This window comes from Amyelois transitella, chromosome 13 (genome assembly GCF_032362555.1).
Source record: "Amyelois transitella isolate CPQ chromosome 13, ilAmyTran1.1, whole genome shotgun sequence".
Taxonomy (NCBI): domain Eukaryota; kingdom Metazoa; phylum Arthropoda; class Insecta; order Lepidoptera; family Pyralidae; genus Amyelois; species Amyelois transitella.
This window is the reverse complement of record NC_083516.1, coordinates 5178560-5203693: the sequence shown is the minus strand read 5'-3', so window position 1 is coordinate 5203693 and position 25134 is coordinate 5178560. Positions and strand designations below refer to the sequence as shown.

Genomic DNA, 25134 nt, shown 5'->3' with positions numbered 1-25134 from the left:
ATCAAATACATATGACAAGACCATATAAAAATTCTAAAACCAAAATTTAACAGCCATCATTGCGCATTTTGACAGTGACAGAAATATTCTAACAATTATTGACCGTTGAGACTCATGAGTTTAAAGCACACATCCCTATTGTATCATATAAACATTTTAGGACACCAGTCGATCAGCATTATAATTTTCGGTTAGTCATCGGATCACGTTCGATTCTGTGACAGCTCTGTGGTTAGGATAAGGTACGAGTATTGTCTGGTTGTGAATACTTCTCAGAAATATGTCGGCTGAGGCCAATATTTAATCGAGTGTTTTGCCTGATTTAATTAATTGTATTTTTATATATTTCACAAAGACACAAAATTATATTTATTTTGCCAGAATCTTAGCTTTGAAGGTAATTGTTTAGATATTGTTTAATCCTTTTAAGTCAAAAATTAATTTCCGAGTCACTTAATATATTCTTTTGTACTCTTTCTCTCAACTAAATATAAAATTCGTATTTGTGTCAGTATTCCTTCATTACGGATGAAAGAACAACGAATTTAGTTTATGACATCCATCCATTTATATAACCGACTACCTAAATTGAGGAGTGATGGCAGTTGGAAGTGACCCCGGCCAATAAAGAGGACGTAGCGCAAATTCACTTTGAGTGGACCACTGAGGTTTGTGGCAGTTGTGGTACGAATAAAACGAAAATTGGCGTTATTCGCTGTGACGACGGGAGTGAGAATACAAATAGATTTGAAAAATATATATTTATATCTCATAATAAATGAATTGTCATCGAATAGAGATGGAGACTTCCTTTTTAATTTTCTTTTCCAAGTTCAGTGATGCTACCATAAAATTTATATATTATTACATTTATCAAACATATACTTGTGACAAACTGACAAACACAATACAGTTGCAGCATGTTAGTAAGTATGGGAAATGTAACGATATTTTTCGAATCACGAGGGTAGATTTGCGTTTTCTATTTTTTCATACTAATGAAAATAGCAAATATCGTACCGAGATTCGAGACAGAACAAGTTTTCACCAGTAATAAAATGCTGCTGCCTAGTGGTACCTGTAACAAAAAAGTTACAATTAATTCATCAGTCAAAAATCTTTATTGCAAGTATATATCTATAATCTATCTTGATCAAATTAAGGACGTCCTGGTAAAGGGTCAGGTCAAAAGTACCCGAAACCGCCGAGCTTGCGTGAAGAGAGTTAGAGTTATGAATGTTGATAAAGCGAAGGAAGTATGCAGAGATCGTGACAAGTGGAAAGAGGTAGTCTCTGCCTACCCCTCCGGGAAAGAGGCGTGATTTTATGTATGTATGTATAAGGATATTTACTTATTTATAAGACAAGCATCAATATTAAAAATACCAGATTGTGAAATAGCAATTTTGTTTTTCTATAATTTATAATATAAGAATGCAACTATTCAATATATGCTTAGTACTAATCATATACTCGGATTAAATCAGCATTATTTTGGCCAAAATAGCGATAGGCTAATGCGAATCGACTAAGAAGAGGGTATACGCTTACTTAACGTGAGTAAACTCAAACAATTACCTCTGTTAGCGCTGCGAATAACAATAACATTTATCAAATTACTCGGCCGAACGACTCAGGCGATACGAGGAAGAAATAACAAAATAGCCAAGGAGTAGAAGGATATACTTTCACACCCAATAGACGCAAAACTCAAAGGCCCTGTTAACTTGATGGAGTTAAGATTCAGAAATAGTGAAAAGTTGCTAGTTCTCAAAAACATAATCCCAAATATAAAACTATTTTCTTTGATTGACAACTCTGTTATTAACTACACATTTTTATAAAGATATTTTAAATATTTATATATTTATGTACATCAAGAAAAATAATTAGAAAAGAACTTAAACAAAAGAGAGATACGACAGCATTTCTTAGATGTCTTCGATTTATCTTTTAAGTTATGAATATGCATTATGAATAACGCTTAAACGTTCCATTCATTTTCTACATCAAGTCGTGAGTAGTCTAGTGACAGTCCCTTTCAATCTCAATTCTTCCTGTGAACTATCCAGCTCATCGTGGCCTTGTGTCTTATTGATGACCTTCTGTTTACCCTGTACGGAATAAGGACGTCAAATGTATAGTGTATGTAATTACAGAACATTTAATTCTACCTGCTCCTTATTTTGGGACGAAATTGACAAAGTAAGCAAAAGGCTTTCAAGGCTGGTTCGCGTGTTGCGCCATGTTTGCATCCATAATTTGTTTGTTGGCGGCAGCATACGACGGGATACATTAATGGATCAGAGCTGTGCACGCGACCAGACAGTCATGACACTTGAGTTTTATATGTCTAAGTGTGGTTTCTGCAGGAGAAGTTATATGAGAGTCACAAATAAAATGCTTATGGAGCTAATGCCAGAGAGACAACTAGATGTGTAAAAATAATCCAATATTTTTGAGGTTCCCCTGCAAAGATTGCAGAGGTAAGATAGGCGTTCGTGTAGAACCTGAGTAATCTAATCCAGAATATGGGGTCTTCAAATACCTCATATTTCAAAGAATTTGCAGAACACGTTTAAAAACTAGGGAACTATATTAATTGGCACAAATTAAGAAGTTGTAATAATCATAAAACATTAAGAACAGCCAGTTATCTTGCATAAAACTTATCCATGCCCAACGGTTCATGAATAACTCTATGAAATCATAATTACTTCTTAACCAGTTCTCTACAAATGTTATAAAGTAAGGAACTGCTTGTTCAACTTTAACTTGACCACGCTTCAGATACTCCCAGGGTTGGCCGACTTAACTAACTACCTACAATAACTTGACTTTCTATTCGTTCAATTAATTACTAACTTAATTAAGCAAATGAAGTCAAGTCCAGATAATTTTCTTTTTCTTCGTCAGACACTCATCTACTTCTTATCGTATTCACCAATTTAACATCATTGTCATCACTAAAACTATATTTTGATTCCTCTGAAGCAAAACCATGTCCCTTCTCATGATTTTACTCTTCCTGTTATATATTTTGCACGAGCACCTAAAGAGCCTTTTGGCTTATTCTTTCCACTATTATTATTGAACAAGTTGTGGAGATGTGGACGATATTTCATAAGATTAAGTCATTGTGCAAAATATAATATAAAAATTTAGCTACACGATATAATTGATACCTAAAGATAAAGATAATGAAGGGCTTATTTCCAAAACTAGATTGTCAAATTATGTCTTCCAATAGTGATTTTCATACATTGTATAGAAACTACATGAGTGAATATTTTTGGTTCGTTAATTTTCATTAAGTCAATACTTAAACTGATTAAAATAGAACGGCGGTCCATTATCTGTTTTTGAACGTGACTGATCCACTTGTGCCCAGTTGAAACTATATTTAGGTCTGATGGCGAAGCTTGGTTCTATTGATTAAAGCTATAAATAATTATAAAATTAACTTGCGCCACAATAATCTTGTTCCGAAATCAGAATTGACATGTTGCATTGCGGAACGAAAATAAATTTCAATAGTTAGAAATTTTTAATCTCGATTTAGCAATTAGGATTGTGATATAATATACCAAATACTATCGCAATTATTGTTTTCGGGCTTTATGACTATTTGATTTCAAAGTATGATAAAAATCAAAATAAAATATATAACTTTTTCATTATTTACTAACTGTGGCTTCGATAGGCGAAATAAAGCCGAAGTTTAACTAAGATTAAAAACGATTAATTAGCAGCATCTCTGTTCCGAGTCTAAGAGAACAATAAGAACTAACTCAAATTTCGGTAGTGGTTTAATATACGGGCAGTATATATACCAGTATCAATAAATTTGCTTCATTCTAGTGGAATATCGAATATAGATTCTATAGTCATAAATAGAGTAATGAAGAACTTATCTTAAACTTGAGGTTACAATAGGATATTAGTTTTCATCTTTAAGTGGATAGGTCTTCCGTACAAATAGAACTAGACACAATTGTGAGCTGTGCATCTAGAACTGCAGACTATAACTTATATGATACAAGGTGTTCACCAAACATTTGTTACTTAGCATTACAATTTCATATGAAAAGTTTTGGATTTTAATTAACATTAACTTTGATTTTAACACGTAATTGACATTCTTTGCATACTTCTTGCACTTCAACCACTTCATTACTTCTTTCGTACAAACTCTTCGGTTTAAAGTTTAGTTGACTTAAAATTTTTGCTTTACAAATTTGATCCTGGTAAGTATGTTCATCTAAAAACATTTCAATTTTCTATAATTATTTTTCTTCTCGTTTTGATTAATGGAACTCCGTTTAAACGATTTTGAAAAATCATTAGGTCATTACTCTAAGCATATCTCTAACGTAAATATTACACAACGAGCGTCTCCATTTATACAAATGCATAGACATTTGTACAGCGTGCCTTATTCAAACTTATGCAAATTGCAATTATGCAGTTCCACCGCCAGCTATTAGTATTTCTCTCGAATTATTTCTCTAAAATTGTTACCTGCCTTTTCGCCTTGCTTCGGCGGAGTGAAAATGCTTGCTTGGGAATTCTAACTTTTGAAGTTGAATACAACGCTTATAATAGCTAAGTTTTGTTTGATAATATTTCGAAGCTGTGTAGGTAGTTATGTTATTATAAAATATGATTAATAAAAAAGAGGAGGAAAGCCCTTGCCGTTTCGAATGCGACACAATTTTTATTGTCTAATTAAATAAAAAAGGTTTTCAAATCGTAAATGGGCAAATTAAGTGTAATTTTAATTCTTTCCTCAAGATCGGTTAAATTGGGAAATTAAGGGACTCCATGTTTCCAGATCTTGATTTATTATGATATTTTTGTGTTATTGAAAGTTGAACCATCGTGGTATATTATGGACAACAAAAAGTAAAAACATAATGAATCCTCAGATTAAATTTTATAATACTCGATTAGTAATTGTTAAGAAAAAAAGGTTACCTTGTATATAAAATCTAAAATTCGTCATCTAAATATATTGATAAATTAAAAAGACAACTTAGTAATTTAGTGAAAATCACTTGCCTTGGTGACACTTCTACATAAGGTAGAAGATCAAATGAACAAGTTTTATTAAGTTCAACAGTTCAGTTAGTTCGACATGTTTGTTCCCTATTACATATGCAATAATACACATACTAACGTATTTAAACATAATGTTTATTCGAAACATTCATTATATTGTTAATTACATAATACAGTTGGGTAAATATTGTATAAATTTATGCAATTATACTTTAATTAAGGCATTATGTTATTTAAATGCACCAATTATTATTAGTTAAATTAATGATTTAGTGGGCTTTTCACATAATATGAATGAAATAAATATTATGTTTGGTCAGGCGACGATGATATTAATTAATTTTGAAACTGTTATTAAGTAATATAAAAGAGCCAAATATTGTTATTTTTTATATTAAAATACCTACATTATTATAAGTTTGGATATAAGGGTCTATAAATAAAAAAATATAATAAAAAAAATCAAAAATTCTTGAAGTTCAAATAGAACTTGCACCAATGTTTGCGAATGTTCAAAATTAGGACCGATAGATAGGGTATTACAAATAAATTGTACATTACAAAAAAATCTTATTTTCATGACGTCAGTTAGAAAAACAAAATAATTGGTAAAAACAAACAAAATATTTACAAACCCTAAAGCTATAAGTATTTTCTGCTATTCAGCATAGGAACTTCGCTTAGATTGGCAAAGGTGCCTTATCTCAGCGTGCAGTCGCATACTTGCCAGTGGCGTGACTCGACAATTTACTTCCCCGACTCGCCCGTACAGTGGGTAAGGGTTTAAATCCTAAGATAGTTATGTCGTTGTATATTCTGTTTAGAAGTCTTTATCAAGAAATATTTATTTTTAATTAATTATGATTTTGTACAGATACTGAGATGAACTTCAAATAGGTAATTTGTTTTTTGACATTAGGTTATTGCGTTGATGTCTTATAGTAGGTGTCGTGTCTGTGTTTTAGGAGTGTCCAAAAATTCCGTCTCTTTAAGAGAAAAAAATGTTTTTCACGTTAATAATCCGCCCGTACTAATATATTTTATATGTATGTATATATATATATATATAGTTTTGAGTTTATTTTTTACAAACGAAATAAAACTGTAAAAAATAAACTCAAAACCTTTTTAGTAGCAAAACCCTGCATGTAAGCTAGTTATAAATTATAGATTTTTATGGATTTCCTTTGTAAACTTTAATAATAATTACCATTAATAAACACGATTACAAATTCTTCTATCACATCCTGTTATTTATTGTCCATTTTAGCTTCTAAACAAAAACAAATGAGATTAAAATGATTATAAAAGCCAACATTTATAGAACACAGAACGACGCCCACGCCGCGCCGCCTTTAAAGATTAACGTTTAAATGCTATGCAACATCACATGTTATTTTTAAAAGCAAATCTTTGTAATCCGGCCTCATTCATTATTCATTTTTGAATGCAAATCTATTGTAGGTACGTTTTCATATCTAAATTAAAAAAAATACCGACTCATATGTACTAGATTTAAAATTTTTATACTCACGCTTAAAAGCCGTGTATATTATTCAAAGTAACGAGAAATCCCAGTAATTCACTTTCCTGCGGTATTTCTGAAAATCCCCTTTTTATGCACTCCTTAACCACATAAGTAATGGTTTGGGCTGTGTGTTGTCTGACAGTCAGTCAGTCAGTAAAAACGTAAATATCTCTGTTTCGTCTGTGCTCTAAAACCCATATCGTCACTTAAATTATAACTATATTTTTACGATTTTACTCCTTCCTTCCTCCTACTTCCAGATGAAACTGAATTACTACCTATTAACGAAAACGTAATGTAGAATTATAAATTGATCGATCTTATAGCAACCAAAGCTTTTCAAACTTTGGTTGCTATAAGATTGACAAGCGTTGAAAAGCTGTGAAAATAAAACATAATATAATCATTTTCATTTAAGTCCTTATCTGAATATTAAATCGCTATTAAAAAATCCGTAAACCAAAACAAATAAATTTTTCATTCAATTTTAAATTTTTGTTTAACTTTTACATAGTCTTTTAAGTATTACCTGACACGACACTTTTCTATCACTTAGCACTATCGGGGGTGACATGACAGCACCAATATATAACGGTGGGCAACATTTTCAGTTTATCTCACCTTTTCCTTATCACTGACCAACAGGGCTGGGGACTAGTAAACACAACCCGATGGTGCATGAAACCCTTCGTAAAAATACAAAAGCCGGAAAAATTGTGATCATAAGTAGTTTTGACAAAAATATTGATGAAAACATTAGTAGGTAATACAAAACGCTCTAGATTCTTGTTAATTATTGTATATTTTTTATAATCACCAATTAATTAAAAATGTTTTCGCCTTCCTGCCTTCCCTTCCGAAAAAAGTTTTTTTTAGGTATGTGTGTCTAACTTTTGTTTTAACATATGTGATTTGTACATGTGGAGTATCACATTTGAATTGTACCTACCATCGAAAAAGAAATAAAAGAGTCCTATATACCGAATCGCAACTACTGCATTTTACACCACAGTACAAAAAAGCTATGTCAGCCGTTTGTTGACAGAAATTTCATGTAAAAGAAGCACTTATATCACTAACTAAATAATTAAGTTTAAACTATAAATTTCCATGACATAATAATACAAACGGCAACTTACTTGAGAGGTCAAAGGTCGGGTCAACCATTTGAACTTAGTTCTGATAAAACATTGAGTTATAAATATAAATAATCACAGCGATAAAACGTAAGCAGGCCAGTAGCACAAATTAAAGTAACAGACGGATGCGTAACTTCATAAAATATTGGATAACAATGAGTAAGAACTACCGGTGCACCTTCTTTTGAAAAAAATAAAAGATTCAGTATCCAATACCCATAACTGAACTCTCGGTAATAAATAAAATTTTGAACTTACATTATTTCTTTAAATCTTTCCCAGAGCTAACACTGATATTTGTAAATAAAATATTATCATCAATATTATGCTATTTTTGTAATTATAAATTGCCTTTTATGTTTTTAGTTTCGGATAATACAAACACGAAGGAATATATCCATGTCTCGCTATTTTGTGTTAGTATGAAGTCATCGCGCCATAAAAACTAAAAGAAAGGCCTATTGTATCGCAAACCGCCTAGATATAAATCCTGATTTAAAAATAAACTGAACAATACGATTCATATTTAACTTTTTATAAGATAAGCAGTTTTCACGACATAGTAGTTTAAGTTTAAATTAAAAAAATCGCTTCCTCTATATTTTTTAATAGTGATAAACGCCTACATGTGTGATATTATATTTTTGGTTTTTGTTTTATGTACTTATTAATATGTAATTGATCCATTCTTCATGTAATAACTACCAAATTATAATTTTTGGATCGACTTAAGTCTGGTGAAAATATTGATTTCATTCTTTTATTGTGATTATACTGATTTTTAATTTTTAGCCTGAGCCAATAAACCTAGTATGTTAAAACAGATGGAATAAAAGAAATGAATATTATGACTATAACCGTTCCATGAAAAAATACCAAAATAACTTAACCCTTCACACAATAACGTTATTCAGTCGTGAGTGAATTACAACGTCCAATCTTTCAACCGTTTCATAAAAGCAATAGTAATAACTTCACTGCTTGACAGATTATACGGTCGCCGCGACATAATAGCGCTTCCACCGACCCGTTAGTGACACTTATATCACCGCTATAAGCACTTGCCTGATTAATTTTCTAAATTCTTACAAAACTGCTGTTATTATCACATTTTTTAAATTTTTATCTTCAAGAGAAAGAAATACATTAGGTATACATTCAAGCACATACCCTGCATGAAACTCTATGACGCAGGAAAAGAGGCGAATCATTAATATTAGTTTATATATTTGAAAATATTTATTTATATATCACTGACAAAACCAATCTTTAATTTATTAATATGTCAAACGATCGTCAATATATATATAAATAATTTTAATTCATTATTATTCTTATTTCATTGTAATATAGGTATGTATTGCAAATAAACATGAACTTTCAATCATTACTAGTAAAAATATGTACGTTATACGAGTACAATACATATTGTTTAGACACGCCACATTTCACGGTTCCATTGCCATCGCCTATTTGGTTAACCACAACAAAACAAGTGAGCATCATCACCAAATACAATAAAAATTGTCTCAGTCGAAACCAACAATGGTTTAAGTTTCTTTCATGCACTAAATACACCATTGTGATGCAACTCCAGCACTGTTGAAGAAAATAAAGAGAGTACAGCAGTGATATTTGAAAAAAAAAATGCAATTTATTATAACGATTTAGCATACATGTATGCGTACGATGTAACCTAATGATAGCATTCAGTTTTGTAACATTTTTAAGTAAAAAACAAATACGGGGCAAAAATATAACTTTATATATAAGTAGTTTTTGGTAATTTCTTTTTTCTTTTAAATCCCGTATTCCTGTTTACACATACTTGTAGTGGTTAGTTTTTGAAGCTCAGGGTCTGTTCAAGACTTTTCGTAAGTGTGACTTATATATAATTTAACATGTAATCATAAATTAAGACATCCTATATAATTTTATAATACGTGAAATAGGATTTACCGAATTGCATAATGATATTCCACTTGACTTTTATTTCGTTGTATCAAATATCATATTCCGTAATAATTTTTTAATAACAGGTTTGGGATGACAAAAATAAATCTGAATAAGTTATCCATCTGAATATTCTGTATTTGATGCCTGTAGAGTTAAATACGGCAATTATTCAAAGAAGCCAGGCTTCATTGTTGGGCGAGGCTCTGCGGCCATAATGCTCACTAAATTTGGATTTTCATGCCTTATCATCCAACATAAATGTTTTAATGCGGTTTTATTTTAATCACTTTGGTTAGGTAAGGTACTGTTGAAAAGGATTTTATATTAAAGGGCTACAATATCATTTTGTGCCTGAATAATTAAGAGTATTAATTTTCTCGTATTATTTGTACGGACTTGTTTAATATTTAAGTCTAATCTTTTCTTTTTCTGACCACGAAAGGTTATATTATAGGATATTACGGCTCGGACATTCTGTTGAATTACAGTAATTAGATGTCCTAAGTTTGTTGAATTAGTATAGTTTTGGCATGAATAAACAAACTCACAAACTAGTACTTTTGGTACCTTTATCTCCTTTTCCGCAACGAAAGGGTGTGTTACATTAACTTTTGGAACCTCAGATGTGCCTTGCTTATAAAGTTCAGGTTTTGGTGGAGAAATGTAATCGCGGCCCATCATATCTTGACGTGACCAAAAACATTTATATGTGTATATTGACACAAAACTACTAAAATACTTGGAAAGGTACTACTTACCTCGGACATTGAACAAGAGTCATTGAATACCTATGCAGCTGGGATAGAAAGATTACCAACGACGAGATGACGAGTAAAGCTTCATGATAAGGCTATATTTTTTCTAAAGCTCCTGTATAATAACTACCGTCTCCTTCTGTTGGCTATAGGTACTCTATACCCCGGGCTCCTCAACAGTGTGGTCCTAAAGAGGAGAGAGGGTAAGCCCTGACCATGGTGTACAAAGCGACTCCCATCTGACCCCCGCAACCTTTGCAGAAGAAACTAGGTCATGGTTACGCACCTGTATTTACCTATATTACCTGTATTTACATACATAGTTCCCTGCTAATGTACAGGTTTCCTCACGATGTTTTCCCTTCACCGTAAGGGCATCGGTTAAGCATAATAGTTGACTAAGAACTACCATCTCGCGATAACAACAGTCAGCTGATAGTGCTCGTTTGATTTCACACACAACCTAGTTGCTCTCGCCTACGGCTGGTAACAGTACCGGTCTGATCTCAGGTCGAGATAAGAATTACATTATACGCGAACGCTTGTCTTTTCTGGTACATCTAGGGCTAAGGAAGTGAAAGTCCAAAGTACACCTCTTAGCACTTTAACATACATCGCTATATTTTTATACATGCATTAGGATATAGCACATAATTTTTTTGTGTGTCGCCCAACCAAAGCCACGAAAAAAACTTAAAAAGAACCAAATCTACCAGGTAATGACATCACACGCTTACTAAAGAAGTGGTAATGTATATAGTTATACAATTCACGTATCTTACCCTCACAGTAGACAGAGACACTAGTCGCATGATTCTAAGGCGACGATTGATGGAATTGAGATTCAGATATAGTGGCAAGTAGTTAACCCACATCCTAAATAGAGCATAAAAAGATAATACCATATTTATGATCTATTCCATTGACAGAATTTTGTGATCTGCGGGAAAGAATACACATTGTGTTTGTCTCCACATTTCAACCACCGTTAAAAAGTATTTATTTGTCAAAGTGACAAATAAAGTCAGAAGCTTTGGTAAAAATAGTCTAGATTGAACTAAATTATTTACCTAAAAGGAAATTTGTGCTACAAAGCATACTCGAATGCAACATATGCAGAATTACGCAAAACGCTTTGGATACAAAATGACAAAGCACTAAATTTAATTGTAGCTGTGACAGTCCACTACGTTAATTTTCCTACTGCTATGTTTTGTAATTAATCCTTACAATGATTCTATAATAAATCTACGCCTGTTCTTTTTTCATTAACTCCACAAAAATGTCAGCTGCTTCTAATTTTGAAGTTCCCAGTTTTTAAAAGTCAATAAAAGGAAGGGCTTATAAACTAGAAATGTTTCTGTATGGGTGGGCTTACAACCTGTCGATGAATCTGAATTCCATCAATAAGCTATCCAGATATGTGACGTTCAAGTTTTGTAACTATTGGCTCTGTCTTTCCATACCTCATCTATCAAAACCCTAAATAAACCCCACGAATGGAATAAATTGCAGAGATTTGATTGATAATTGATTAATCTTTATTAAGTTTGCTTTATATTATGGAACCAATGTTAAATACTCCAAGGAAAGATTATCTATTTTATTTCTCTCGAATCCACTATACATATATACTTTTATATTTCATAAATGTTATCTGGGACAAAATATAAAAATGATTGTTTCTTTTTAGAAATCCACTAACAATCACAAAAATGTTATCAAAACGAAAAGAAATACTAGACGGAGAAATTTCAAAAGATTTCATTAATAGAATTGGATACTTCCCCTCTGATCGGCGAGAAGATAAAGCATCGTAACCAGAGAAACGTTTCCCTATTAAGGCTGTGTTCATGCCAATATTACACCACAAAATATGTAGAGTACAAAAGTAAAGCAGACAGAAAGCATGCTAACGCGATTCACTTCAAATTTTTAAACGAATCCGTAGGTGTCATGTTTAATCGTTAAGTGAGACATGAGGATTGGGAGAAATAGCACTTTCATTTAAAAGAATATTTTCTTTACGGTGTATAATTATTACTTAACTTAATTCCTCATACTCAGCTATTTGCAATGTATGGCATCCTCACACGATCAACAAAAAAAAAATTAATAAACATTCTAACATAAGACCTTTCTCTTCTTACATTTATTTAAGATTCCAACAGAGATTATTCACAAAAAAAAAAATTGCACAGACTCGGAGATGTTTATCGCATTAATATAATACAGCATTAAGATCACAATGGGTCGGCTCAAGAGAGGTCCAATATAAGGAGCTCATAGAGTCTCTTCTTTGTTGTGAATATAACTTTATGCCTCAGAAGGCGGGGACAGTATAAAGCAACCACTGCTTTCAATAAACCCAATGGCCCCTCATACTTTTGTAGTTCAGCTTTTGTGCAATGAAATACTCCATTATTTGGATTTAAAATGTTTGAAGATTTTACACAAATATGGGACGTAATTGGAAAGTAAATCTTCCAGAAAGAAATGTCTTACAACCCTTTTCTTAAAGTTGTACAGTGTGAATATTGAAAAGAAAATATTTGTTCAACAGTAAAGACGGCAGTATGATTTTGGTTAAGGCCTTAAAAGTTAAAAATCTTAAGATAATAATTCAATTAGGTACTTATAAGATTATGCAATAATTAACATTTCAAAATTGAAATCGCAAAGACAATCTTAAATGTAAAAAACTAAATGAATGAAGTATACCTACCTACGTACAGCCATTTATTAATCAAGAACCCGAGATTAAAAATAATATTTTCGCTTATTTCTGGCAAAAATAAACTTACTCTTAATAAACTTTAATAGTGTTTCAAATTATACTTAGATGTTTCCTATTTTAAATAACTTTGCGTACACATATTTAGAAAGCGTCAAATTGCGTTCTCACACCACGTCAAATATTAGCGCAAACATTTGTTTCGAGTCCGGATGTGACATGTTAATGCCATTGTCCCATAATTGTGTAAAGAGATGCCATAAAAGCAAAGTATTTCAGAGATATTGCGGTGAAATATTTGATTAAAAAAATCTCTGTCTACGTTTTATCTCATTTTTATTTTATATTTAATTATTTGACCAAATAATAAATCTCTCCGGTCTTATGTTTGAGGCTGGAATATTGTCAGAACGTCACTAGGCGATCACTTGTATCAAGGAGGTCTAAGTTCTGCTACAAAATAACGGCTGATCATTTCTTCCAGTGAATCAAATAATTGAAAAGACTAGCGTCTGTTAAAATGCAAACTCCTTACTAGTAGGTACCTTATTTAATTTTAAAGTAAGTATATTTTAATTTTAACAATTTAAAACAATATAAATATGTTCACATTATGAATAAAAATTATTGTGAAGTGTGAATTATTAATTGCAAATGCTTAACAAACACTATAAAATTTATTACACGATTGGGAAAACCTCTGTTACAGGTTATCGTGTAAACCTTTTCAGGAAAATGGATGAAAATGGCTTTTGTAAATAATTTAAAACTATAGCACCCGCTTTCAGGTTCGCGTGTGTATTAGTAGCCTTTGTATTATTCTTATGCTTTATAACAAAGTATTATTCAAGAACGTTCAGAAAATTTTGCGTAAAAGAATTAAAAATATACATGCGTTCCCAAACTTTTGTAATTATAAATTAGCATGATTACAAGCAGCATATCAATCACATTTACACGACTAAAACACCTACAAATTTTGATCGCTACATGAACGACGCGTTGATTCCAACTCATCACACTACGATAAATCAATTACACGTATCTCTCATATAATTCAGAATTCACCATACGTTCGCCGACACGCCAGTACGGAATGAATCAGACAGAATCAAACTCCCTTACATACAGCAGACGATCGTTCCGAGTTCACAAATGGGATATTTACCGCAGATCCTCTGGGAGATACCGCTATTTCGGTCCACAGAATAATGATTCATATTGGTCTGTGAACTTTGTTATGCCAATTTATTTTGTCGCCGCTTTGTACAAACAAACTGATATTATTTTGGTTACCTCATTCGTTCATCTTAATTTAGATGAAACGATGAATCTTTTTATTTGTTCAGTTGTTGCGTTCAGGTTTCGAATGTTACCGATTATCCAAGATTATCCAAAAATGTTTGTAATCCAACATATTATTGTATCACAAAACATTTAAAAATTAATTTACAATAATCACTTTAAAAATAACATAGGCTGTGGTCAGAAAATAATAGTGAAATCCTACGTAATCTGTACGCCAATTTTTAGCAAATTTTATTCAAAGTCTTTCGGCTGTTAGATCAATCAGTCTTTTTCTTTCATTATATTTTAAAATACATAGAAAATCTCCAAGTTTCCTTTCCATTATTAAGCCTTTGTTTTATTTTTTCCAAACTTCGCATATCGGTACAAAAAGATCGAATTTATTACTTCATAAGTCACAGGGTTAGTAATAATCGTCGACAATGGGCAATAAAGAGTTTATAGCCACTAAAATTCGATCTACTCGCACGCTGGGACTGGAAGTCAACTGTGCGATTGCCATTTGGATTATATGTATTGTGTACTGAGCTTAAGAGATAAATGACTCGTTATTTCTCAAAATAATATTCACCAAGGCTTAAATCGAGTACAATATCCAAGTCAAATCCGTAAATTGTGCGTATTGTAGACGATTTAATACAACTTTCAACACGTCTCCGCTATTAGAACTCCACAGATTTTGGATTAATTTTTATTATGATGGCACATTAGTGAAATAAATATGAAAATCATATTAAGTTAACCAACAGGTAGGTGAATACTCTATTGCATGTTATAAAATTAATAATATAGATAGTACCTACCTATTTAGATTTAGAAAAAGTAAGATTATTAGTGAACTTTCAAATTTCCATTTTCAAACAGCATTTTATCATAATTCATAAAACTGTAAAATATCATCACGAGTGAAATATACGACACATAAAAACACCAATAGGCATAAAATTAATATCAAAATGAGAGATAAAAATTTAAATAGCGTTAACGACCAAACATTTAATCAGACTGAGAAATTTGAAAACTTACTTGAATATTTAAAGTGTCAAATAGTAGTGAAGTGATTATGTGATTTCCTATCGTCTCCATATCAGTAATCTTATATCGATAGTCAAAACATAAATTGTAGACGTGAATGTTTTCCAATTTTAAATATAAATGACCAATGCGTTTCTAATATAACCAGTCCAGAATTTGAAACCAGTTATAGAATCATTTGGTTAACAAGAAGATTGCTTACAGCCATTTTAGCCGTTTACTTATATAATGACAACCCTGTATGGCCTATCATTTCAAGTTAATAGATATACATTTCTTTCCAAGTAATTTATGTAAGTAATATAACTCGTAAAGCTGTGGAGGTAAATCATGAGAGCATAATCGTCTTGTCTACTTGTTATGAAATATATGAGTTATAAAAAGCTAGGCTAGAAGTACCTTTGTGGAATTCACTTTATGTGTATACATTACTTAAATCTATCATCAATTCCAGATAGCCATTTCAACTTGATGGCTAAATAATATTTTTATTCAGTATTACAGTAATTTTGTTCGCTTTATACTAAATGATTTAATATTATTTATATGTTTTTTGTAAAGTTTACGACGCCACAGTGGTAACTGTAATGGGACTGGGCCTTACGATTATATATTTATTTGGATTTTATGATGACGACGATACCTTGTTTACAGTTTGTTGCATTGGTCTTGCATATTGATAAATCTTTTAACTAATTTCGTTCTATAGGGGCGGTTCAAAGTTACACAATAATTAAAATATCTCATAGTCTACATATTAGAAGGTATCATTTTAAATATGAATAAATGCTTCATGTACTTATTTAATATCGAATGAAATCGACTAGGTCGTCAAAAATAACCTCCCGATCACATCGAATAACTTATAACTTTTAATTATTCGTTTTAATAACACCAAGGTGTTATGAATTTGTAATACTCAATGTAAGGATAATGCCTTCGTTTTTAGTGCTTACAAAACTTGAGTTTTTTTTTTTTTTTTTTTTTTTTTTTTTTTTTTTTTTTTTATTTATTTAGGTACACAAGTTACATGACAAACGTTTACAATAAACATTACATTTAGTGTGCTAGCATGCAACCCAATTATAGGTGACACAGCATTTCCAAAATTAAGCTTAAAGTCCTAATTTGTAGGTACAAATATCATGCAATTATATTATTAACAAATTAAAAACAATATCTATGCAAGGATTTAAATTTAAAGAAACATAATTTTATACTTCATTTTCAATTAAACATTAATAAAATATATACAATGGCAAATAATTAATATTCAGTATTAGGCATTAATTACAACAAGTGAGTAAAATATCAATATTCATGGGATGACTGAATTAAATACTTTAGCTTAGGAAGGGAGTCATGATAGATGTCCAGGGTAAATTTTGCATTCATTTTGTTGTATGTGGAGAGCATTCTTGGGAATGGTGCGTACCTGCCGAGGTTTGTTTTAGATTGAGGGATCGCAAACGTGTTAGTGAGTCTCCTACGCGCTTTAGGTCGAGGCACCGTCAGTCTGATATTTTCTACAGCGTTGTGACAACACATTTGCCACAGCTTGTGGAGAAACGCTACGTCCATCAGCTTGCGACGGTCACCGAGAGACAACATTCCAAACTTCTTAAATCGTTCACTGTATTCATTTCGGTGACTAAAACCGGCAGTTCTATATGCCAAATGACGTGTAAATGCCCGTTGGACACGCTCGATACTATCTGAGTGGCACTCGTAACTGGGACTCCATACAACGCTTGCAAATTCAAGGTGATGTTGATGGCTAACGGAAAGATGTTCCTTTAAATGCTAGTGATGCCGCTTTGATTTCTTTTTTTTTGTTACATATTTTTGTAGAAAATTAAATTCAATTGATATTAAACAAAATTTTATGGTTTAAGTAGTAAAGAATAATGATAATTTTATTACAACCACGGCTATCTTAACAGTCGATAAAGTAGGTATTTTTGAAATATTTAAGTCCACAAACAACTTATTATTCATAGACAGTAAACAGGAGTTTGTACAATCAATCTCTGTTGAGTGAGATAGCCAAACAAGAGGTAAAGCACACAGACCTAAGGCTAAACATTACAAGGAAGATAATCTTACTGGTATCGTTGAATGTTTAAAATAAACAAAAGCCCGGCCGCCGCTTCCTATCATAACATCATTGTTTTGGTTGTTCGACCACCACTGGACGGTAACAAAACCAACTCGGCTGTATCCATACATATTTATAACGGAATAGATGACCTGATTTAAAATTAAAAGAGCCGAGAATCTATTTGTTCCAAACAAACCTCAAGAAATAGCTTCAACTTGCAGCTCAACCCCAAGGGACGTGGAGTTAGTGAAAAAGTAGGTTGCTGTTTCTTACAACATTAAAGACTCTTAATATTTATGGATTATATAAGGAACTACATGCATTGTTGTCAAAACATAAAAATGAATTTGTTCTAATGTATCTAACATTACTACAAATTCATTTTTTACACTATATAGCATTAAGTCCGCCAATTGTGCTAAACGTTTGTATTTTGTGCAATGAAGTTAAAATAAATAAATAATTAGGTATAACGTTATCAAAGTTTTATTGAAACTCTACCAAAAATCAAACGCCGGCTGTGAATATATGAAACAAGACTGATCAGTAAAGTATCTTAATTTACTGGCAACTACAGCTGTGTAAGAAGAAGCTATTATTTTTAGGAACCGATTATGAACTAATGATTCCAAAGTTCGTGGAAACGAAACAAAAAACGGAACAGCAGGCTATCGTAAACATGCATGTAAAAAAGTGGATACCTCTCATACGTATTCATTAGCCGTAATGTAATCAAAACACCGAACATCATTCATGCATCCAGGAAATAAATCGTATAAGATAAAGTCGGTGCAATAAAGGACTGCTAACCGATGAACTCCAGTCGACTTAGTAGAGGCCAGATTAAAATTCACCCTTTTCTCACTAAGAATAATGCCCACATTTGTCGGGGCTGAAAAGAAAACAAAGTTTTTGTACTTCAAAAATATTGTGAGAGAACGATTGTGAAATTCCAATGCTATAAATTTGTTCTTTACTGAACTGTTATAAGACGTAAAATCCTTTGCAGGATTGCGCATATTTCATTTGCTTGGGATCGTAAAGATTCGCTTACCTGCTTGTTTGTTGTGAGTAGAAGAAGGCCCGTCTCGTCGCCCGTAGAACCATTTTTTACATTCAATTTTATGTGTGGGAATTTTAATGTTGGCCCAAAATGGCACGTACTGTTCTTCACAGATGGGCTGCATTTGGTGCTGCTTCGTGAAACACGTGTCGCATTCCGTCATAAAAATGGTGAAGTTGGACATTCATTCTAACTGACTTTAAAAGAAATATAACATTTAATGAAAGGGACACATTGTTATTTATTGTTTTGTCCGTAAAGATCCAGCTGCATGTTGCAATAATGACAAACAAATGATTAATGCTCAAATAGTTTGTTTCCACACTCAAACGAGTTACCGGTGTTATAGAGAAAGGCCTGCTATTAATTTTATCGGTACCTATAGCCGTAGTTCTACGCACGCAGAGAATATGAAAATGCAAGTCATCCATCTCATGCTGCCTGTGGACCATGGTCGTGATCCCTCGGAATCGTTCTAATAATTTAAAATAAACAGAACTTCTCCGAATTTTATCTAGAGGTAGCGCTTGAACGTGCCACCGCGAGGTTTATATTGATTAATGACATTTTTTGCGACCCTATGCCCTTTGTGCATCTGCCGATATTTTTTTTAAAAAACGTATCGCACCTTGAATAGCAATATTGTTTTCTTTTTCTGCCTGTGATATAAATTATTTAATTATAACTAAACAAAATAAATGCCAAAATTTTATACATTATTTAATGTATAAAATTTTGCAACAAAATAACTTTAATATCTTGTCATAAATGTTTCAGCCTATACCTTACTAAAACTTTATAAAGAGTACTAAAGTAGACAGTACTCCTATGTATATATTTTCGTTTTCTTGATTTTCGGTATGTACCGAGTTTAATTTTTAATCGAAGAATGAGTATTAAGTCACATTTATAGCAGCTGGATTTCCAGCAAGAAATCCAACAGGCGCTCAGCGGGACGCCTCGACAATAGCAACCAAATTAAAAGAAACCATAAACGTTTCGACTTGAGCCTTGCTAAAATTTATTACTCCAAGCTTTTTTCTCTTGTTTCGGTTGCTAATGAGATTCGAATGCTGCAGCTGTAATACTGGAGCGGGCTAAGATTAAAAAATTTGCGCAGTTCTATTTACGGCAGCGATGTCTTGACTTAAATTGAAATCCTTTCCTTTTCTTGGACGTAATTGTTACTTCTCATACTTTTTTAGCTTGGAGTCAGGTAGGACTGCAAGAACCAATATTATTCCCAGTGCACGCGTATTAAAATTCGCGCGAGTAGATTGTAGGGATCTTCATTACTAACGATAGGTTGGATGGGCATATGTATGGATTTAGATTTTAGATCTTGTGCTCGAGAATTAAAGTCGAGATCACATTGATAAATTGGCTTCGCGGGTGGTCCTAGGTTGTTGTACTACACAAGCTATCGAAGCGAAGCGAGAATGCAAATTTCGCTAGTGTTTCTGGTCTATAACGCTCTTGAACTTTGTTGCGAATAGATAGACTTAACGGTAAACACAAATTGGAGTATCAATTAGCAGAGCATCGTCAAATTATGAACGAACCACGTAGCTCCGAGATTTGATTCTTTTTATAATAGAACTGATAAAATACTTATTGAAAAATGAGATCTATTGGATATTGCAAATCATTTTCTCTGCAGGTCAAATCAAATCAAAAAATAATAAAATAAGTTTTGTGCTTTTTATAGGGCATTGTTACGCACATGATGACGATACGATTTTTTAGGACTATGCATTCATTTCGTTAATACATTTTTTCAATCTTTTTCTTCACGATACGATGGGTATCTGCTTACAACAAAACAAAAAAACATTATCATAAAACAAAACCGGCACTAGCTGGACTTACTGAAGCGATGAATGTCCACCAAAAAGGAAAATGGTGTGGAACGAATGATGCAATACGAATTAAGTGCAGCAAACTAGATCGTGAAATAAAGAGGTTCTTTTAAAGGTCTGACGAAGTTGTGGAGGGACAAAGGGACAATGGTGAATGACTAAAGTACCGAAGCGTGGCGATCCAGGGCTGCTTCCGGCAACGTGGGAACGCCTTTTAGTTGTTATCGATAATAATTTCTCTCCTCCGATATCTGATACTCCATCATAACTTACAGATGGTGTTAGATAGCGGCAGTGTGGATAATTAAGGGTTTGATTACGTTGAGAATGTAATTAATCTTGCTGTGACATAAACAATGAGTGAGCCAAGGCGTGATACAAACGGGCAACGATTTCAGATTGGGGATAGTGCGGCTGTGAAACATGTGTTATTTAATTTAGTGTTCTCTTACGTACATGTTTTATGTTTTTAAGATAGAAATATGTAGCTTAAATAAATGTTTTAAAAATATAATATAAATAAAGATATTATTGATTTATTCAATAATTTTTCTCTTTGCCTATAACCAAATCATAACACTTTCGATTGCAATCATAAGTAAAGACGTACGTACGTAAGAGACCTAAGAATAAGATATAGGTACAATATGTTTAGTTCCTTATTTGCCCAAAAACATTGAGGATGCCATAAAATAATTTTTCGTTGTATTAAAAAAAAAATTTTATATCACTAAGTAACGAACCATGTTTAGATAACAAGAAGTCATTTTCAGTGCAGCATTTTGGGTTGCTTTGCAATAATTTCTCTTAAGTCAGATAATTTATACTCAAATATTTAGTATGTCTATGTTTTACTCTACATATTTTATAAAAAATGCACCGTGTAATTAATTGATACGAAGAACGTAAGCCAATGAGCCATGAAATAACATGTCGCACTCGCATCGCATTGATGAACTATTGTTTGGAGCGCAAATTCGAAGCGCTCTCGTATTTTCTATAGAAATCCAGGGATATTGCAGATCCACTCGGATGTCCTTATCTTTAATTACGCGTCCATTTATCACACTCATCCCGCTTTAAATGAACTTATGTGCTTGCTTACATCCAGTATGTGGGCTGTTTAGAATTCACGCTTAAAATTTGATAAATGTTAATAACAATCTTATTTAAAATAGGTACTATGAGTATGAATAACTGATGCTTAAGAAATTTTAGTTAAGTCGATTTTCAGTTCATTTTGTTGCATAGCTTCACGATTAATTAATAAATACATGAGTTCCCTAGAAACACATCCACAAATTCTTACCAAAAAGAAATATAAGTAGTTAATAATAAACCAAAAGTTAGGCGCTTTATCCTCACCTAAACAATAGCCCATCAAATTGCTTGAACCGACACATCATTTCATGGCCCATTGGTCTGGTCCATTTAGCACTTCCATTTTCTTGACGAGACCGACGTTTCCCAACCGCGTTTCTTCAATTACCCGCTTCGCTATCTAGCGTTTGCTTGGTATTAAACGTCAAACATGTGAAAGGGTTAGCCGGTGCTGATCGAAATACTGGAGCGAAAATAAACTGGCGAAGAATTCGTGCCAATGAGGTGAGCGTGATCAATTTCCAAACTTGCCTACAGATATTTTCAAACATTTGGTAGACCAATTGTGATCTGATGATGTTACATGTTTTGTTATCAACTGAATTGTCAACAAAATATTACAATTTAGTTAAAAATATATTTTCACCGAGGTTAATCGACTAAAGATGGAAAGGTGACCTAGTCTTTACAAACTGTTCGGGAAAAGAGACGTGATCAGTATACCTGTATGTTTGAGTCTTAAATAAATATTGATGATTTTAAACTAATTAAACTATACTATAAACAACAAGGTAATCGATACTTAAATATATTGTTTTAAAGCTCAACAAATAACATCAATAAAGAGAAATAAAGCAAAACACAAAGTTTCCATATCAAAATATAATAAAAATGATAAACGTTCAAAGAATAACAAGACTAGACACATTAACGCGATAGCCGCTACAGTTTCGGCTGCCGATGGCAGACTCGTGATAAGTGTATCAGACTGAGCCAACTAAGAGAGGGGTTCCAACCAAACCCGCCTAGGAGCTGCACAGGGTAAGCATGATTTATCGGCAAAACTTGTGCCATTACTCATCTCACCATTCGTTACTCCAATAAAAAGAACGTCTTCCTATAATTTATTGGTGGATGTATGAATTTTTATTACATTAGACTATTTTTGAATGCACTCTAAAGAGTTATTTTAACAATCATAAAATACTGTACAGTAATAGATTTCGGATAAGTGAAGATACATGTCTTCTTAGCAGTTCCTTTTTGGTGGATACGGTATCTAAATTGACATTGTAGATGTCTTATTAAGAAATCGATATTTTAAGCCGGTTTTCATTTTCAAGACAGGTGATGTGGGGCAGATGTTAAATATTTGAGAACATGTTTTTACAACCTCACGTAAAATATGCGAGAGAAATGAAATTTTAAACTACAATCCAATTAACATACGTCAAATTTTAAGTCAGCCAAAAAGTACACATCAAGTGTTTACGGAGATAGATAACAAACAAAATATAATATAAAAGGTTAAATCAGTTAAGATGATAATAAAATATCATTAAAAACATGCAGGCGACTAGACTACAACAAAAAAAAACAAAGTAAAAATACCTGTAAGATTGTGGTCATAAGTTGAAATTGATGAGTCGATTCCCCAATAATAAATATATCTATGAAAAGTTTGGAAATTAATTGTTGAACATCACGATAGTGCGAGTAAAAATCAGAGCGTTACACATAAAACACAATCTATACAATACTTGAGTTTATGTCACTTTGAAACTACACTCTACGCGACGAAACAACTTTCCGCGAACTTACACTTCACAAAAAAGTAGTAAAATTTTCACAGGAGTTCCAAGTTTAGTCGTCCACTGAGCTGAAGGTTTTCAAAAGTAGTTTGAGTACACTGCACAATTATTATTGGTCGAAAACACACACCGGCCAAACCGGTCCTCGAGTTGCGAGCAGCCGTAGCGAGCGCAGAGCGACGTTCAAACGCTGCGGGCGCGCGAGCCTCTCTGTCTAGAGAAGCCGAGTGGCGGGCGAGGGGACGATAGACGAAAATGGCTTCACAAGTTAATTTTTTTCTCTTTCCTCCTTTAATATTCCGCATATGCCGTGCGCGGCCGACAGTGCACGCGCATGCGTTCCAACCCCAGGGCATGTAGGGGATGTAATGTTACCCGATGCACCGCACTTTACATAACTTATTGGGCCGTTTATTGAAGCCACTATTTTAATACCCTTTCCATGTCGGCTTTGTGTGAAGCTTCCTGGTTTGAAACGACAGAATATTAATCCTGGTTCTAAATACATAAGGCAACCGTAAACTTTACCATTAATCCTGATTAACAAGCATTAAGGTAGTTTTACAAAACACAAGAAAATTAGAAGGAACAAGAGCTTATACAAACCGCAAACTTAGATTAATTACAGAGGCATTCCTCATTATTTTTACTAATTATACAATGAATACATTTTAATTTTCTGAAATTATTTTTATAATCTAAATTATTATAATTAATCTAAATTATTATAATTCTTCTAAAGGCACCTCAGTAGGCCCTTTTGTACAGCAGAGCTTTTAATACTTTAATAAAAAATGAATCCCCAAACACTGATACAATAAATTATTTACAACTTGGCACTTGAACTGCCATTAGCACAGCTATTACATTTATTTTGGAACAACCAAAGGTTTCGTTTGGAAATTTTAACATTCCGTCGGGATCTGAGATTTTTAATTAATTATTTAGGTCGGGTGAGACGGAGCATTAAAATGATCGTTCATTCAGCGACGATTCTCCTTTGATAACAACAAGAATTATGGTCGGAATTAACAAAAATCATTTTGTTTAGTTTTCATCTAGTTATAAATTAACTTATTTATTAATGTTTATCTATCTATGAAAGATTATAAATTTAATGTCTTAATACGAGTATAATAATAATTCTACTCACCATAAATTCCGAAATCTCTCATAGCCCTACTTCATTGGTTTGCTTAGATATTTCAGCTTTAAATATTCGGCAACACTTCTTAGTGAAATTTTCTTCTATTAATAACAACTATATCCATAAAAATGTTACGAATATTATCGGGTTAGAACAGTAACATTAAATCTTAATAATAAAAGGAAGCTATTATTTTTGGCAACATAAATCAGGTAGTATAAACAGGACTCTGATATATAAAACTGAAAAGATCGTTTATCTGTCTGAATGTTCCGATAGATATGCAAAACAAGAACATCGAATTTGCAAACCATCGACAAAAGTCCAAAGTGTGCAAGCGACTGTGAAACTGCGGAGTGACAGCACGCATGGGAACTGTATGCAAATTGTTTGGTTCAGATGAAGACCTTACAACCAAATGGTATTTGCATAAATTCCTCGATGTTGAATTAATCAAAGATGATAATTTTTTGATGTTTTCCTTTAAAATTTATCATTCATTGTACGTAATGTAACATTTTTGACCACTATCATAT

General features: G+C 32.5%; 1 protein-coding gene across 3 annotated transcripts in view; it reads right to left on the bottom strand.

Moving 5' to 3' along the window:
• LOC106139895 (uncharacterized) overlaps window positions 1-23646 on the bottom strand; it is a 112878-nt gene extending 89232 nt beyond the window's left edge. For all 3 annotated transcript variants that reach the window (XR_009657128.1, XM_060947540.1, XM_060947541.1), the window contains exon 1: window positions 23252-23646. The gene's annotated coding sequence lies outside the window, so the exon portion shown is untranslated. The remainder of the gene's footprint in view (window positions 1-23251) is intronic.
• Between the last annotated feature and the right edge of the window lie 1488 nt (window positions 23647-25134).